At 36.7% G+C, this 18838-nt stretch overlaps 1 protein-coding gene across 1 annotated transcript in view; it reads left to right on the top strand.

The window, feature by feature from the left end:
- Positions 1-18838, top strand: part of LOC134802767 (uncharacterized) — a 318964-nt gene that overhangs the window by 204194 nt on the left and 95932 nt on the right. The gene's annotated exons all lie outside the window — the stretch shown is intronic.

Raw genomic sequence — 18838 nt, 5'->3', positions numbered from 1 at the left:
TGTCAGAAGCAGAAAAAAATAACAAATGGTTCAATGATATTTTGCTAGTTCGTCCACATTGTAATTAAATTCCTACTTTCAGCGTTCACAATCTTCGCATATCACAAAAGTGGGAGGAAACAATCATTATTGAAGCATAAAACTGAAATAAGTACTCTTCTTACTACTTTTATAATAGTATTACATTCGTTGTTATTTCATTTTACTTGCTATTAATCCTAATGTCAGACAATTTGCTGCTACTTTTATATTTTACACAAAAAACCGGTTTTACACAACCACATAAAAACCAAAATCTTCAATCTAAAAACCAGTTTTTTTAAAACTATAGGAGCTTTTAATTTCAAAAATCAAAATGCCCTTTAAATTCCAATGCAAACACGCTTTTACAATTCGCAAATGGTCAAACAGAATCACAAACCCGCCAAACATCTGCCCATCGCCATAAGCCCCATTTCAATTAGTCCCATTGAAAAACGCGCATATTCCCAAACCATGCGCGTACGCATAGTATTCACATTCTCACATAAACCAGCGTAGCGTGGCCTTGAAATCTATACGTAGACGGAGCTCACCTTAAAATGGTTGTCAGACAGTAGTCAGTACAGGGGGCGGTTGCAATGCAACCCCAGTTCCCAGGGCCTAAACCCCAGACGGTATTGTCCAAATCCACCACGTGCGGAGCAGATGTGCGTGAGTTTTATTTTTAACTAGGCTGCCCAAGCTTCTGTTAATGTAAGGATATAATTAAATGGAATTCCCTTTTGAGATACGCTGTTTTTCTTTTACAGCATTTTTTATTTGCAAGTTATGGATAGAGACTGTTTGGTCCGGGTATTGTTTGCTATAATTTAAGTTATTTGTCTGTATTACCTAGAACTGTTTCAAAAACGGAAATTATTTGGTACTATACTTGCCGCAAAACTAAGTGGCCAGTCAGGTCATAATGCCATCTCTTTCACTATTGGTTAATCTGAACATGGGTAGATAGGATTATGATCTCAGTCGCTAGTTGGTATTGCATTAAGTATACCTAGATATTATTAGGCCCCGCCCGGTATCATAATTTAGTATAATCATAAATATGAAGTACTCAAAAATTCAATCGTGTTTCACGTGTTAGTATGTAAACCTCGCCAATTTTAACCAAAAAGAGCACGAAAACTTTGTTCGAAAAAAAAATTGGCTGTTTTATACATTTTGGCTGGTCCATTTTCTATGGGAGGGTATTTTTTTTCGCGATTTATAGGTTGGACCCATAGTAAAAGTTGCTCAGTATAATCCCAAAACCTCCCCAGCAACGGGAATGCAGTTATTTTTTAGCCACCAGGTGTAGTATGTGCAAAGAATTTAGAACTTAGTAGAAATCCAAAATCAAGGTCCATATGCATTACAGATGTATGAAATTTCATCTTTCTGTAATGTAGTGTAGTTTCTTTAGTCCTAGGTACGCTACAGAAGTTCTGAACGTCTGTAGCATAAACACAAAGTTTCAAAGAACTCTCATTTGACTTAGGTCCCCAAGCACAGCACAGAGATCTCATTACATATTACATAAATATTTGTTTGTTCACGTAATAAAACGTGCCCTGCCCATTTCATACTAGTATAACAATTTGAATTTAGTATCTAAGATAATTAATCTATAGTTTGGCAAGAGTCACTTGTCACTGGAGGATATATAAGCAGAGAGTATCACACTCTTTTTTTATCGTTGTGGCTATACCTATATAGTTTTTTTTTATATTACTTCTACTAACAAAATGGCTTTGCTGGAAATATCTATCTATCTATGTATTCTTTTATCGTTGTCTAGTACAATACAACAGTTACTAAGCCTATTAGTAGGACTAATTAAGAGTCAATTTGAGTAAGATTGTTCTAATTACTTTGTTTCTTTGTAGCCAAAATAGTGTTTAGTTTCTAAGTTTATGAAATTTATATGTATGTTAGTCTATAAGGTATATGTAATATGGGCCTTGTTTCCTGATAGAAATTTTAAAATTAATAAATAAATATGTATTTACTTATAAAGTCCACAATGTAATAAATTACGTATAAGAACGTCGAGGATATTTATTTGCATTAACATAATCCACAAGAATAAAAATACATACACCGTGTTTTTATTGAATTCCGTTAACTTCGGGGTATGGTTAAGTACGTTTAAGAAAACTAAATGGCATAGTTAATTTTGAAAAAAAAAATATTTTTTTCCTTTTTTTTTCAGAAAAATTAATATTAAAAAGTAATTAAATGTAGCATATAGCGTTGTTGTAACACGGCCATTACATTTAACTAAACCAAACAATTGAAATCTGTGACATATCAATGTCAATTCGAACATCGATCGACCGAGATTTTACTTAAGTTTAGTAGCAAATGTATGAACTCATTCTAAACACTAATCAATATGTAAACCGGCCTTAAGGCAAGTGTACAAGCTTGTAGAGGCCTTATAGGAAAAAAATAAAATATTGATTATCTTCGAAATGGAGTTAATTAGAATATCGGTGTCTTTGGGAAAGTTACTTGATTTAAGCTCAGGTATGCACCCTTGAAATTAACGGAAATCAAAAAAAACACGGTGTATATTGCTTAGGTAATCATATACATGTCGAAACTGTTAGTTCAGTTAAATAATTTTTTACATGTAAGTATCAATCATAGCACATGTTAATAAAACCACATGTTGATAAGTCAAACCGGAAGCCTCGATATACCATTCACACAGTTACTGATCAATATTATACCCTATTGCAATGGTATAAGGTCCACCATAGTTAGCATATTTCCACATAATCAATTCACAAAAACTTATCAAGTCGATCCCGTGACCCGGAGTATTTCCTTTAAGTTAATGATATTTTTAATTAAGTTGCCCTCGTTAAGCCCCATTTAGAATTTCAGTAGAAAAATGTTATTTATATGGTGGTGTATTCCCATTTGTCCCCGCCGGACAATGATGGGATTAGCCGATTCATATAAATCATTCCTATGTGTCCCGCCTCGTGTATGGCGGTGGTCACGTGGGGCGGGGACAAATGGGAATACACCATATGGAAAAACTCAATAACAATCAAAATTTAATCATGACTAGGGAATGTGTTTATCATAGGAATCTGACGTATATATGTATCTAGTTATATCATAATATAACATTAGCAACATGTCTCAGGTAACAAGTTTAGTACTTAGATGTTCTATATCAGCGGTTCTCAATCTTTTTTTTGACGGAACCCTTTTGGAAAGCGAAATACTTGATGGAACCCTACATTGTACATAAAATTTAACCTAACCCTACATAAAATTTTTCGAGGCGACTAAAGCATAGTGTTCTAAATTCTTGCGGAACCCCTGCAGGGGTGTCGCGGAACCCTAAGGTTCCGCGGAACACACTTAGAGGATGGCTGTTCTATATTAACTAATTTAATTTCATATCTGTTTATTACTAATAACTACATTATTATGTATTCTGACTATTTTAACTTGGTAGGTATTTTACCTTAATTTGTATTTACTATACAAACACTAAAACTAAAATCTACTATTATAATTTAATTATAATGATAGGTAAAATATCGTATCTCTCTTCATACAAGTTTTCATAGTAACCGTCATCATTTTGGTTTCGAAACACAATAAGGGCATTACTAGAGTTAGACCAAGAAAAGTCTGCAGCGATTTTGATAGCCCATGCAGTGCAAGTGTTAAATTATTTATACGTCAGTATTTCATAGAAGTTTGACGTTTAAAATAACACTTGCCCTGCGTGGGCTATCAAAATCTCTGCAGACTTCACTTGGTCTAACGCTATCTACATATACGAGGGCGATGACCGACGCTTTTATTTCATTCCACTTATTTATACTCGTTCAGTTCATTCACTTATCTATTGCCCGATAATAACCTTTACAACACATTGGTACTCATTTTTTATTTAAATTTACTTTTTTTCATTTAATAAAATGTGGACAGTCTCATCAACCCCACAAACCCATGTCACTCTACAACGGAAGCTGGTCTATTGTGGTAAAGTACCATACGCGCGCTTTGACGTATTCAGTTAGAACCATGTCGTAGTGAGCGTGTATTTACAGGATATAAGTGAATAGAATTAAAAACAAATTTATATTTGCGGCGCTGTTTTCTACTACTCAGTACAATTTTGTACAACACTCGGCCAGTTATTCGTTTCGTCAACGGTATTTATAAATTTGTATTTTCGAATATCGAATAATAATTTTTACAAATTTATTTTTGCCGATGTTCTCAGAGTTTTTCTCGAATATTAGAGTTATGTTAGTTTGGTGAATGCTCAATTGTAATTTTGTCTGACTGCAAATATAATATTGTATTTTTGAATAGAATAAAGTAGCACTCACATGAGTTTGGACACGTTTGTTGTATTGTGTTTCATTCTTTATAAGTAGCATATTTTCAAGATGAAAGACTTTACAGTACTGAATTCGTAAAGTTAAAACGCAGAAAATATTTTCTTTGCTTAATATGAACATATCGTTTTAGAATGAGAGCATATCCGATTGTATGGGAGCGGGTTAACTGAATAACTTAACTGAATTCTTTAAAGTATTCGAATATCGTCTCTAACTCAGAATTTAAAAACATGCTACACGAGAAGCAATAATATGCCAAAATTGTGCTAAAATGTAAAGAAAATAGTTGCCAATTGGCAAATTTTAATGTCCAGTTCTTACAAAATTTGCTAAATTTGGCACCCAAGTTACCAAAGTCAAACTTAAGATTACGAGTAGGTTCTGTATTAAGGACCTTTTGAAATCGAATTTAATCGATAGCCGAAGGGCCCTCGGCTCGAAAAGATCGATTGATCTAGGGCCCTTAAGTATGCTTAGGGTACCTTTTGTCAAAGGTATATGTATACATAGGTACATGTACCTAATTTGAATACACCTAGTGTAAAGGTAAGCGTGTCAAACAGGATATTCAATTTATTAGGTACCTACATTAGCACCCGTACCACAGAATAAGTAGGTAATATAGTTGGTCAAACCAATTTGTCAGTCAGTAAGAACCAGGAAAACTATACTCATCCTTTTCTTTTGGGTGCTAGTGCTAGTACTAGTGTAAGACAAGGATAGTATGATTCTCTGTCTATGATTGAAATTAGACAGTCCTTTGACAAACTATAGTTGCCCGTGCCGTACTGACAGTGTCAAACCTTACATATACGCTACCGTCTACGTAATTTACTTCTCGCTCGCACTAATATGCGAGTACGAGCGAGATGCATAGAAAGTAAGTTACGTTCTCAATACAGTCGCATTTTTATCGCTTGTCACTATGCCTGTCACGTTCTTTGTATGTAAGTGCGAAAGTGACGGGCATAGTGACAGGCGATAAAAATGGAACTATGCTGCGCCCGCTGGTGGCCACAAAGAAGAATGTGATAGTGATAAGTGATAAGCTTAACAAAGTAATATCTCGCCAGAGTTCTGAAACCTATCAATACGTCGCGTAAAAAGCACTACCTATACAATCTCTTTGGCCGCAATCGATAACGTCCATGTTATAAGAATTTAGCGGAAAAATAAAATATAGAATATAACAATATTGAAGAGCAGTTGATCAAGTTCTTGAAATACACTCAAGAGTCTCAAGACTGATGAGAACTGGTCGAATTGTAAGGATAATTCTATACTAAGTTATCCGATTTCATTGGTTGTAAAAAGCACTACAATTTATTTGGCTTAATAGGCAAAGTCTCTACTGACTAGTAGCGTTGACGCATTAATATGCGAGTACGATCGAGATGCAAGAAAATAAGTTACGCCACATAATAAAGTAATATTGTACTGAAAACACCTACAAAACGGAAGTTTGCCAGCAATTCAGGGACGAATCATGCTCTCTTTCTTATGTGTGGTACTATCCCTTTCGGCTATTTACGGTTGTCAAAATTCAAATCATTATCTTATCTGTGGTATGTGGTCGTACATGCAATGCTTCGAGCAACACCGGCTTCCGACACATCGGAAGGGAGGGGCCCAAGCGATATGTCACCGTACAAATCTTTCTGCCATTTTTCGCGGGGGGAAAGGTGCACACAGTCGCACTTCTCACACACTTACATACAAAATCCAATCTGTAATGACGACACAAATACATAGAAAATGACACACGTCAAAGACAAATCTTGCAAACCTCGATCTTTTTTTGTGTACGGACTATAGTGACAAGTGTCACAACACGCATACTAACACATTTTCGTTGAAGTATGTTATTGTATTCTGAGAGATGAGAAGTCGGATTTGTCGCTCGACCGATCCGCAATTTGTACTGAGCGAGCAAAATCGATAAATCCAACAATTACATGAGACTAAAATATAATAATTGTGTTTGAATGTAATTAAACGTATGATATGTAAAAAAAATATTACATGTGAAATGTAACACTTTCTTTTTGTAAATTTGATGTCCCCGACCTCTTTTTATAACAAAAAACCGAGCAAACAGGCATTTTTGTGCAGCAGTGTTCACGCGCGCGTCTGGACTCGGTCTAGTGAAAAATCCAAGTGCAACTAGTTTTATTACCCGCGCTAGATTAGATTGACGCGCTAATCTTGTTCCTCGGCAGAGGGGAAATAGTGCGAATGCCGCCTCCCTTCCGTGTTGCTCGAAGATGCAATGGGACGTCAAGTTGTGCCAACTCTAATACAAATACAAATCAAGTATTTATTGTTTGAATGTGAGTGGTTATAAATGGAGGTAGGGTTAGTATTTGGTTACATCACAATCAGCCAGAATTTGGCGTACAATACTCTGACTCTCAATATGCATGTCATTAAAACAAATTATAAATAAAATTATAGTAATGTCAGAATTGCTCGAAGCAATCCTGAGCCGAACGGAGCTGAGAACGCCAGAAAGGAATAGTTTCGCCCCCCCTGGTCCTGGTAGTCGTGGTAGCCGTGTAGGAGGCCTATCATAATACCTTTAAACGAGCAATTATTGTATATATATAGATATTCCGGGGACCACGGAAACGGCTCTAACGATTTCGATGAAATTTGCTATATGGGGGTTTCCGGGGGCGAAAATTCGATTTAGGTCTTATCTTTAGGCAACGCGCATTTTTGAGTTTGTGACTTGCACCACCGACAAGGTCAGACGGGTGTGGCCAGCACTCCCATTTTAGGGATTAAGACATTAGCTGTGAGTGCTGTACGTATTGCACGTCTGTCTGTCTGTATGTTAGTAAACTACTTTTACCAAGCAGATACCTACGTCTGCAAATTATAATGTAAGGTAAGGTGGGATAAGACTATCACCGGGGTAAGACTATCACTTCTATGGAATCCTCAGAGCGTTTTCACATTGTCCGATCCTATGTCGGAAGGAAGTAAAATGTAAGATATATGTGTTTCTCTGTATTTGTTTATGCATATAATAAATCATTATTACTAAACAAACTATAGATAACGCAAAAAATGAAAATGCCCTTATATGTAAAAGCGGCGCGCCCCGCTCTCGCGCCGCCGCAAAACGCGCATGTGACGGAGCCTTTAGTCTTACTTAACCTAATCTTACTAAGCTCAATTGCTGTCGAGCTCAACTAAAAATATTTTTCAAATCATAAATCATAAATCATAAATCATAAATCATAAATCATAAATCATAAATCATAAATCATAAATCATAAATCATCTCATTTATTCGTGATAAACTATAACATACACAAGTAAAGAAATAACAAAGAAAGTTGAACATAAAAATAAATAAATAGTTTACCACGAAATGGTCCCGCCTCAGCATAAATGCTAACCATCCTAAAATCCATCCTGTAAGCGCCGCTTGCACCATCCCTCTCACCCGTTACCATGTTTACCAATACAGTTTGACACTGGGTTAACGGTTTAAGACGAAACAGTACGGTTACCATCAGTTTGTCACTGACATAAACGCCGTCGAGAACGTAATTTACTTTCTATACGTCCCGTTTGCACTAATATGCGAGTGCGAGCGAGATGTATAGAAAGTAAATTACGTTCACGACGGCGTTTATGTCAGTGACAAACTGATGGTAACCGTACAGGAGCTGAGGTTTAAACATTTTAGGCAAATATACCCGTCTCGCTAACGGAAGCGGCTCCTAAAACTAGTGCGATAAGGACAAGGCGAAAAGTCCTGCGTAAAAAACTCAGAAATCGAACTTCGTACTCCTCTGTTTCCTCCTCCAAAACTTAACTAATCGTAACCAAATTTGGAAATCTAAATGATTATGAAATTATCTGTGTCGGACCGTTTTGATTTTTTGGCTAATTGATATCAGTTTTTAATACCACGGCTCTCATTGCGCCATAGTCAATTAGGCCATTTTGGCCATTTTTGAAGGGCTCTAGCGCCTTAAAAAACAAAAATATCAAAAAAAGCTAAACGGTCCGACACAGATATTGACAATATTAATCTGTGTTGAAAAAATCATTGCTCTAGCTTCAAAACCCACGGAGGAAAACGAGGAGTACGTTTGTATGGAGGAATGACCACTCCTGTTGGCTCTTAACCGGTTAACCTTGGGTTAGTGGGATGATGTAAGATGCCCTAAGAGACTTAAAATGAGGTTGAAAACGTTAAACAACTTCTAAGCGTACTAATTTATAGTTACCAATTGGTTATTGGTTAGAGCAAACGCACGGATTGCGTTGGTTGCGGGTTCAAATCCTGCCGGGAGCGTAAATTTTTCCATTTTTTCTTTTATTATAAAATTTCTAATTTATAGTGTTACTCATAAACGCGTTACTGCCCTGAATTTGCTATGAATCGTTTGTCTTTGTCTGTCATTTTGACTTATATATTTGTAAGAATGGGATAAAACATAATTTAACTACATCAGGCCCGTAAAGTTTTAGAGTCAGACCGTAAAAAGTCTGCAGCGATTTTGATAGCCCACGCAGTGCACGTGTCATTGTAAACGTCAAACTTCTATGAAATTATGACGTGTAAATAACACTTGCACTGCGTGGGCTATCGAAATCGCTGCAGACTTTTCTTGGTCTAACTCTATGAATAAGGGGATAAGTATATGGTATATTTTTCTACGTTCAAAGTCCTCGTTGATCGGGGTACAATTTAATATTAAAGTGGACCACATATGGCCTCGCCCGTATACTGATAACCAAATTAATTTACTTTCAATTTGTTTTACATTAATATTTATTACAGGATGGTATCGCACCCTTCATTCAACCAAAGAGAATAGATAGTATAGAGGGGTCCTGTCATTGTAAATTTTGTTGTCACAGTAAATTTACTGCCATCTATCGACACACGACTAAAACTCAAAATGAAAACGTATAAAATTATCAAAAAAATGTATATATATGGATAAATGATTTTTTTATTTTTATATCATTTTGGCCCATGTTCATTCACTGATATCTATGTGTTAAAATTGTTAAATATGAAACGGTGTCGTCACGCCATCTAGCCGAGCCATCTAGAGAAAAAATTCCGCTACTCGATGCTAGATGTCGACTGCGAAAATAATAGTCGTTTTGGTACCAAAATGATGTATGGAGTGAGCACTCTATTCTTACTATATTTCTCTATGGCAACTCGTAGCTTTACAAGGGAGCCAATAAATGCAATATTTTCTGAAAAAAAAAACATTAAAATTCGTAATGAAGTCGAATATATTTAATGAGTAATTTTATACGGTAATATATAATGGGTTATTTTAGAATTTAGTGTCGCTTAAGCAAAATGACCGCAAAAATAATTTTAGGTAAAATAATCTTACCGACATGTTTCACAAGAAATTATTCAGGTCCAAGCTATAGTTTTTTTAGCATTAGAAAAAAGGTAAAAAATCTTTATGTGTCTTTTAATTGAAAAACACGTTTTAAAAATAGGTAAGTCATGGCAAATATGTAACAATTATGAATCTAATACGATCATTTATATTCTTCTGCATTCATAAGTAATAGTTACTGATTTTTAAAAAGCGTTTTTCAATTAAAAGACATGTCAAGATCGCTTACCTTCTTTCTAATGCTAAAAAAAAAACTATAAAGTTGACATAGTAATCAATCGAGTAAAAATTATCTGTTTGCAAAAGATGCTTATTGTAGAGATATAGAGTTAGGACAATTCCTGTGATACAAAGTCAAAGGAAATTATTTTGAGGATAATATGTTTTGTTCCAGTTAAATAAATAATCGTAGTTTTTAATGACATTTTGTAAAAGGCGTATATTGTGGATCTAAGAAACATATTCCAAAATTTTTAACTTGTTTTTGGGCGACCCAATCCATGTGTTTGTTATTTATTGACGTGTATTGGAGACTCTGTAGCACCCAAAAAGCTAGAGTCTTGGAAAGACTCGGGGATTTTGTCATACCCCTAATTCACAAAGACACAATTTTGGGATTTGGGTCGAGTGGGTATAAGCTTGGACACTAGCGACCAGAGTTTATAAGTAGCTAGTCCGATTGACGAGGACGTGAATAGCGGCGTTTATTGCCCCTTTTTAGGGTTCCGTACCCAAAAGGTAAAACGGGACCCTATTACTAAGACTTCGCTGTCCGTCCGTCCGTCCGTCCGTCCGTCTGTCACCAGGCTGTATCTCACGAACCGTGATAGCTAGACAGTTGAAATTTTCACAGATGACGTATTTCTGTTGCCGCTATAACAACAAATACTAAAAACAGAATAAAATAAAGATTTAAGTGGGGCTCCCATACAACAAACGTGATTTTTGACCAAAGTTAAGCAACGTCGGGCGTGGTCATCACTTGGATGGGTGACCGTTTTCTTTTTGCATTTTTTTCCGTTTTTTTTTGCATTATGGTACGGAACCCTTCGTGCGCGAGTCCGACTCGCACTTGCCCCTTTTTAGTATCTCTGTATCTTTAGATATTTAAATAAAAGTAAACAAAATCATCTTCATACAAAAAATACCGGTATTATTACGTTCTTTTTCGTTCTTTGGTTTATTATTTCATTTTAATGGGCCAATCTAATAATGCGAAGTTGTTACCTAAATACATGATTCAGTCCCACGTAAAGACCATAAAGTAATTAAAAATATTGGGCTATTTTGGGCTTTAAAAAAAACCGGTTCCGAGCCTTGATCCACCCTCAAATGGCTCCTTAAATATCTCTTCAACTTATACATTAATCGTCTGATTGTTGAACTCAGCAGCACCTATAAAGGCTGTCATATCGGTGGAGTGTGCGTAAACAACATTAGTTATGCAGATGATATGGTGCTGCTGACTCCATCAATCAACGCGATGATCACTCTTCTCAGTATTTGTGAGAAGTATGCCGAGACCCATGGACTCAGATACAACGTAAAGAAGAGTGAGTGGCTTGTGTTTAAGGCTGGCTCCAAATATTATCCTGACGTACCACACCTAAAACTATGCGGGACTCCTCTAAATAAAGTCGTCAAATTTAAGTATCTGGGTCACTGGGTCACGGAAGATCTGAGTGATACCATGGATATGGAACGTGAGCGTAGAGCGTTGTCAGTCAGATGCAACATGTTGGCGCGTAGGTTTGCACGGTGTACGAAACAAGTCAAGGCGACGCTGTTCACAGCATATTGCCAATCTTTTTACACCTGCAGCCTATGGGCCAACTACACGCAGAAGGCCTACAACGCTCTACGCGTACAATATAACAATGCTTTCAGGGTTCTGATGGGGTTGCCTCGTTACTGTAGCGCCTCGGGGATGTTTGCCAATGCCGGAATAGATGGATTCCATGCCATCATGCGAAAGAGGTGTGCTTCAACCCTGAGCAGAATACGGGACAGCCCCAATAGAATCCTGGGCATTGTCTCAGAAACGTGGGACAGCCCCCTAATGAGGCACTGGCTCGGTCTGCATGCGCCAGTTCCGTATGTACCGGGTCATAGGTTAAGTTAGTTATGTTTTATTTTTAAATTTTAATGTATTCTTTAGTTTTATATGATGTTAACCCTAATTTTAAGTTTAGCAATAATGATACTAACCCCAATGGACCTAAAGTCTGAAATATTTGTTTTTTTTTTTTTTATTAAGCCAGTTGAGGGTAGATGAAAACATTACATGATCAAATAATGTAGGTTAAAGTCAGGTCGTTCAGTGACTGATCCGGGCGGTTTTGTATTTGGTTGGTTAACCAATAGATGTTATAACTACCCAAAAATTCAGAAATTGTTTGTTTACTTTTATTTAAATACTTAAAGATAAAGACAGACTATCGCGTTACCGACACAAAATCTATGAAATATTATTTTTAATCAAAAATAATTCCACTATTGATATGTATAAACTCTTTATTGTACAAAACAAATATGGCACAGGATAGACAGTACAAAGGCGAACTTATTTCTTCCAGACCTTTGGACTTATGTCTATAAGTAGGTATTATAGTAAACTATAAACAAACACCTGTTTTAAACCTATTATTATATTTATATTTATTATATTACATATGTGACTAAATAGAACTATTCGCTGTGTCCTAATTCTGGCTAGCCTTAGTCTAAACACTCAACAGACCACTTTCCTATAAGATGAGGCATAAATAAAAAAACAGTGGACAATTTTACTCAAATAGCGCGAAAAACTTCTTTAAGGAAATGTCCCAGCGCCTCATTGACACCTCAGGTGACCGGAGGGCTGGCAGCTACCTCGGCCAGAGGATAAGCCTGGCCATCCAAAAAGGTAAGGCTGCCAGCCTTCTGGGCACCATAACGCATGAAGGTGACCTGGGCAGCATTTTTTACTTATAATAAGTTTAGTTTAAGATTTGTTTTAATTTTAAAGTATATATATATTTTTTTATTCTGTTTGTTATTAATAAATAATTTTTAATCTTACTCAAATTGACTTAATCTCACAGTAAACTCAAAAAAGGCTTTATTTGTCTCTATGCTTGAATCTAAAGATGTTCGCGATACCCCAAGGTTTAAAAAGCAAAGCGAACTATGTATACAGCTCGAGCCTACTCAATGGGTAGTGCCGAATGGCTAGTGGGCCGTAGACCCAGCGGCGAAATAACAAAAATAGCCATTATTTTTGTTATTTCGCCACTGGGCCCACTAAAACATAAGTTGTGTAGCTCAGAAATTCAAGCACAAGCAGAGAACTTAGCAATCTCTTACAAATTTCTGTTGAGTTTGTCTCTCTCTAACAAATAGACGGATTGAGACAAACGATTTTCAACGGCTTGTTACAGATGACAAACGTTTATTTTATGAATAACGAATCATAATGCGGCGGCTGTTGATAATAATCTGTCAAATAGCATCTTATTCCGCTGACGAGCCCTCGACGAGCCAGACGTAATATAAAACCATGTTTTGTATGGCGCCATACCATACTAGTTATGTATGGTTTATAGGGTCATTATGGGCATACTCATAATATGTACTATTAGCTAAATATGTATGAATACAGTGGCTGGTTGACGTACTTTGTTGAAAACTGACTCTGACAATTTCTTTGTCATACAGGATGTATTCAGCCTTAAGGCCGGACGGGTCAAAAACTTTTTAGTATAGGTACCAATATGAGTTAAAGTTGTGAAACTTTCCTCCGGACATCATAAAAGAAACGGACATTTAAGGCAAATTAAAAACTTCCAAGTTTTAAAAGTACTCTAATTTTTACAAAAAAAAAAATAAAAAAAAATCCATGAACGTTTTAGAAAAATGTATCCAGAGAAAAGACGAAGGCTTCCCCGAAAGTTTGTGACCCAGACGCTAAAATCGAAAATAGATTTATTTCTGAATGCGATAAACCTATAATTTAAATTAAAAGCTTGTTCAATATTTGTGTAAACAAGAAATACTGTTTTTACCAAATTATCCAAATAAATAACAATAATTTGTGACATATTGTATGTTTTTATTATAAACTATTTTCTTATTTGGTTACAGACTGGAACTGTGAAACATCATTGATCTGAACAGAAATGGGTAAGTTATTTATTATATTTTTAATTCTGTAGAATTTAAATTTAAAAAATAAAGGTAGCTATAAAATAAGTACATTCCCGTTGCCAGGTAGGTTTTGGGATTATACTGAGCAACTTTTACTATGGGACCAACCTCGAAATCGCAAAAAATAATTTGGCTGTTTCATACATTTTGGCTGGTCCATTTTCTATGAGATGATACTTTTTTTTGCGATTTCGGGGTTGATCCAATGGTAAAAGTTGCTTAGTATAATCCCAAAACCTCCCTGGCAACGGGAATGCACTTATTTTTTAGCCACCCTGTATAATTGTAACGTACAATATTTTGGGGAAGGTTTTAATCGCTTTTGTAATGTGAGTTCTAGGTTATAATTCGATTACACATTTTATTATTAAATCTAAACGGAATGTTGCCACACTTCACACTGTCAGTGAGATAACATTAACTACATTAACATTATATAATGTTGATTTGTAGTTCGATGCCTTATTAATATAGGGTTCCTTAACTAGTATTTAATAACTACTACAAATAGATATATACTTGGTCAAGCAGATCTTGTCAGTAGAAAAAGGCGGCAAATTTGAAAAATGTAGGCGCGAAGGGATATCGTCCCATAGAAAATTTGAATTTCGCGCCTTTTTTTACTGACAAGATTTGCTTGACCGTCTATATGTTGTATTTTAAAGGATTAGGTACTCACACTAGACTGGGCCGCGACACAGAATAAATAATAGTACTACCGTACAGAAAGGACACTTCCTACAAAACCGAAGTTTGACAGGGATTCAGGTACGAATCATGCTATCCCTTTCTAATGTAAGGCCCTATCCCTTTCGGCTATTTAGGGTTGTCAAAATTCAAGTGATTATCTTATTTGTGATCGTGCACGCAAAAGGACGTCAAGTGGTGCCAACCCTAATAATTGCTCGGAGCAATGCTGAGCCGAACGGAGCCGAGTTTACCCGAAGTCAGGAGTGTCTCCCCACTGGCCGGGGCCGGGCCGGAGCTTCAGCGCTTCGTTTTCTATGGAAAGCATCACGTGATCACACCGATCAACCGTCATAGAAAAAGACATGTCGGACGCCTCGGCCCGGGCCCGGCCCGGTCTAGCGTGAGACATCCTTATATTGGAATACGGGCTTGCCCACCGGCGGGCTTAGTCACTTTCTTTATTTTATGACATCTATTTCAGATTAATTTAGTTTAAGGATTAGGCTGCCTTTCCATTGAGATTGAGGCGGAGAGCAGAAATGAAAGGAGACGTGCCGGGATCAACCAGTAGCATGGGCACAGAATAAATAATAGTACTAGGTACAGAAAACTCACTCTCTAACAAAACGCGTCTGTTACGTCAGGACAGATATGGCCGCTAGGTGGCGACAGCAGTGGCGGATTTGCAGTCTTTGCCGCCCTAGGCCCCAGGCCCTGTAGCCGCCCCTTTCTTAGCACCCATCATATTGACTACATTTTGAGTTATATTTCTTGTTATCATCAGCGATTTTTTTTGTCACAATTTGCCGCCCTAGGCCCGGGCCTACTGGGCCTTAGGGCAAATCCGCCACTGGGCGACAGCGCCACGCGCGGCTTATGGCTTTCCCCAAAATTGGGGTAGGAACGGATCTACTTTTAGCTACCAGTAGCAAAGCGACGAAATCGCGGAGTGAGCCACGCCTGGCATGGGTTCTCATCAGAGAAAAAAATACATAACTGCATACTGCATACTGCTACTTGACAATAGATGTTGCACCGACCGAAAAGTCTAATGCTCAACAATTTTCAGCTAATATTATAACCGGATTAACCGGAACTCTATTTTCAACTCATTCTGCTTTTAATATTAGTTGTAAATTGTTGTTCAATACAATTTTCGTGAGTCGCGACACTAGAGAATTCTAGTATCAAGTAGCGGTACTGATAATTCCGCTACTCGATGCTAGATGTCGACTACGAAAATAATAGTCGTTTTGGTACCAAAACTGATGTATGTAGTGAGCACTCTATTCTTACTATATTTTTCTATGACAGTGGGGAACGGCTCTTAGAATCATAGTAATAAAAGAGTGGTAACTCCATACATCAGTTTTCTTACCAAAACGCGAGTTATTTTGTAGTCGACATCTAACATCAAGTCGTCTCTATGAGAATAGAATACCAATAGAATAGAATTTATTCGTAAGCACAAACAAACGAGACAATACATAATATAAAAGAAAACACAAAATAAGATTAAAGTGCCACGAAATGGCCCCCATTTTAGCATGTTGCTGGTGGCTTCCAGCTAGTGATCCAAAAGACTCGAGCCTTTGGAGATCTTTTTTTAGGGCTCGCCTCATCTCTTGACGCCTAAAAGGCTAAAAGCCTATTTAGCTCTTTAGCCCCGAGCCTAGTTCTATTTAAGAGCCTAGACTCTTGGGGCTTAATAAGGTTATTAGCCCCGAGTCTAGGATCTTAAATAGAACTCGGCTCGGGGGCTAGAGAGCTAAATAGGCTTTTTTTAGGGGCTTAATAAGGTTATTAGCCCCAAGAGTCTAAGCTCTTAAATAGAACTAGGCTCGGGGGCTAAAGAGCTAAATAGGCTTTTAGCCTTTTAGGCGTCAAGATATGAGGCGAGCCCTAAAAAAAGAGCTCCAAAGGCTCGAGTATTTTGGATCACTACTTTCAGCGCAGATCTTCCGATGAGAATCATCCAATATTGATTATTTATTGTATGTTAAGTATACAGAACCCTAACATGTGTAGACAGATAAGACCGGCCTTCGCCCGCTGATAACAACTCTGCATGATAACAAGCGATACCGCTCAGTTTGTTTCTAAATTCAAATAAAATGCCCTTTGAGTTTAATTTATTATAAAGTGTCAAAAAGTGTGAATAAAAGATCTATCTTTAAGGGAAGGGTGAGTTATGATTTTTTTATCTATGCAAGAAATTAATTAGTGCAGTAGGAGGTATAACATTTTGCTAGAATTCAAGTCAGATATGACTTTAATACAAGTAAGGGCCTAATATTGACTAGCAAAACTAAGTTTATTCATATAGTTCGTTTAAACTTAAAATTAATAAGGTACAGGGGGCCAATGTAGACTGCGGGGTAATTTAATCTATCTTAATTTTTTAATCTGAGTCACACACAACAAATCTTTTTCGCTCTCTGGACATATAGTCTAGTTACCTAATAATGTTAATGAAATGTAGGTAATGGGTATAAAGATCCTAAAAAAATATGGCGGAGGCGCTGGGATTAACGTTATTTGATATTTCTAGGGTTAACCAATGTGTTAAGATAATATTGAACGCAAGGCGAACTAAATTTACGGGTAACTATACTTTACACCTAGACATTTATTTACCCGTATTTTTCGAATCCGTTATTAGGTATGTTGAACTAAATATGAATAATTATATTAAAAATACTTAAAAGGTGAAACATAACCTACCGGAAATAATCCCTTGATTTGTGCAAAACTTTTCCCACAATCTCTGGAGAAATTACTATTCTTGTAGTTGCCCTTACATTATTGACTTCATAATATAAAACAAAATACATACGAATATCGACCTTATAACCGGTATGTTAAGACTGAAATCAATTTGGCACTTTTAATGTAAATCACACTTACCGTTTTCAATCTAAGATCGACTCTATAATTAAGTGATTTATGGTTTAATTTGACTTGGCAACAACTTAGAACTACAACTAACCGTTGCTACGAATACAAGTTAAAATCAACTTTAACACGAGGCAGTAAAGTTGTAATTTATTTGAAGAACATAAAGCGTTACCATAGGACCAACTCGAAAGAAACTCGGGACAAAGGCTGCCAGCTGCCGGTAACAAAGGGATTTTCGACAAAAGTTCCGTTTTTTCGTAACAATGGGGTAACGTTTTCGGAAGTTACGCCATCTTGTTTGCCGTGAGCTTTCTATAATGAGGTGCTGTTATTTTGTAAATGATTCGATTTTTTCTGATTTATATGCTTTTTCTGCTGTTTCATTCATTTCATTTTTAAATATTTTTTTAAGCAAATTATTCTTTTTATTTCCAATTTTTGGGGCCGCTACTAAAGTTTGTAACTAAAGACTAAATATTTTTATAGTACCTAATAGGTATATGAAAATCTAGTTTTAAGACTTGCAACTTTAGCATTTTCATCATATAACTTTTGGCTCCTCTACACGTTGGCCCAACCTATTGGTCCAATATGTTGGGACAACGTGTAGAGGGGGTATTGGTGTCGGTTGGCTTATTGCTATCTCATTCTACCGCATGGCTGCGTCGCTTGGATTGGCCGGCGTTGGCCCATCGTGTAGAGGAGCCAATTGAAAGTAATTTTCAAAACTTGTTATATTGGCTAAATGTTAATACGGTATTCTACGTACCTTTTGGATGAATTCCTGCTTATATCGCCCCGGCTTCGCACGGGTTAACAAAATTATACTTACACCTAAACCAAGGCTCTCCAAACCTCGGCCCGCGACGCGCGTAAGTTTCTGGGGTGCAATATGGCCCTCAGGTAAAAAAGTTTGGAGACCCCTGATCTAAACCTTCCTCAAGAATCACTCTATTGATAGGTGAATGAGAATCCGTTCAGTAGTTTTTGAGTTTATCGCGAACATACAAACACACAAACAGACAGACGCGGCGGGGGACTTTGTTTTATAAGGTGTAGTGATGTGAAAGTTTCTCTGTCTGTTACTTCTTCACGCTTAAACTGCTGGACCGATTTAGATGAAAATAGGTATGGAGGTTTGAGGCCCGAGGAAGGACATAGGGCAGAGCATTATTCCTAGCAGCCAAAGTTGCGGGCAGAACCCCTATGACTCGAACATTTTGAAAAATTTAAAAAATAACGAATTAGACAAAATAAATGTATGCAATGAACATA

The sequence above is a fragment of the Cydia splendana genome, chromosome 25 (assembly GCF_910591565.1).
Source record: "Cydia splendana chromosome 25, ilCydSple1.2, whole genome shotgun sequence".
Taxonomy (NCBI): Eukaryota; Metazoa; Arthropoda; class Insecta; order Lepidoptera; family Tortricidae; genus Cydia; species Cydia splendana.
Note: the sequence above shows the minus strand (reverse complement) of the source record. Positions and strands in the feature narration are given on the sequence as shown.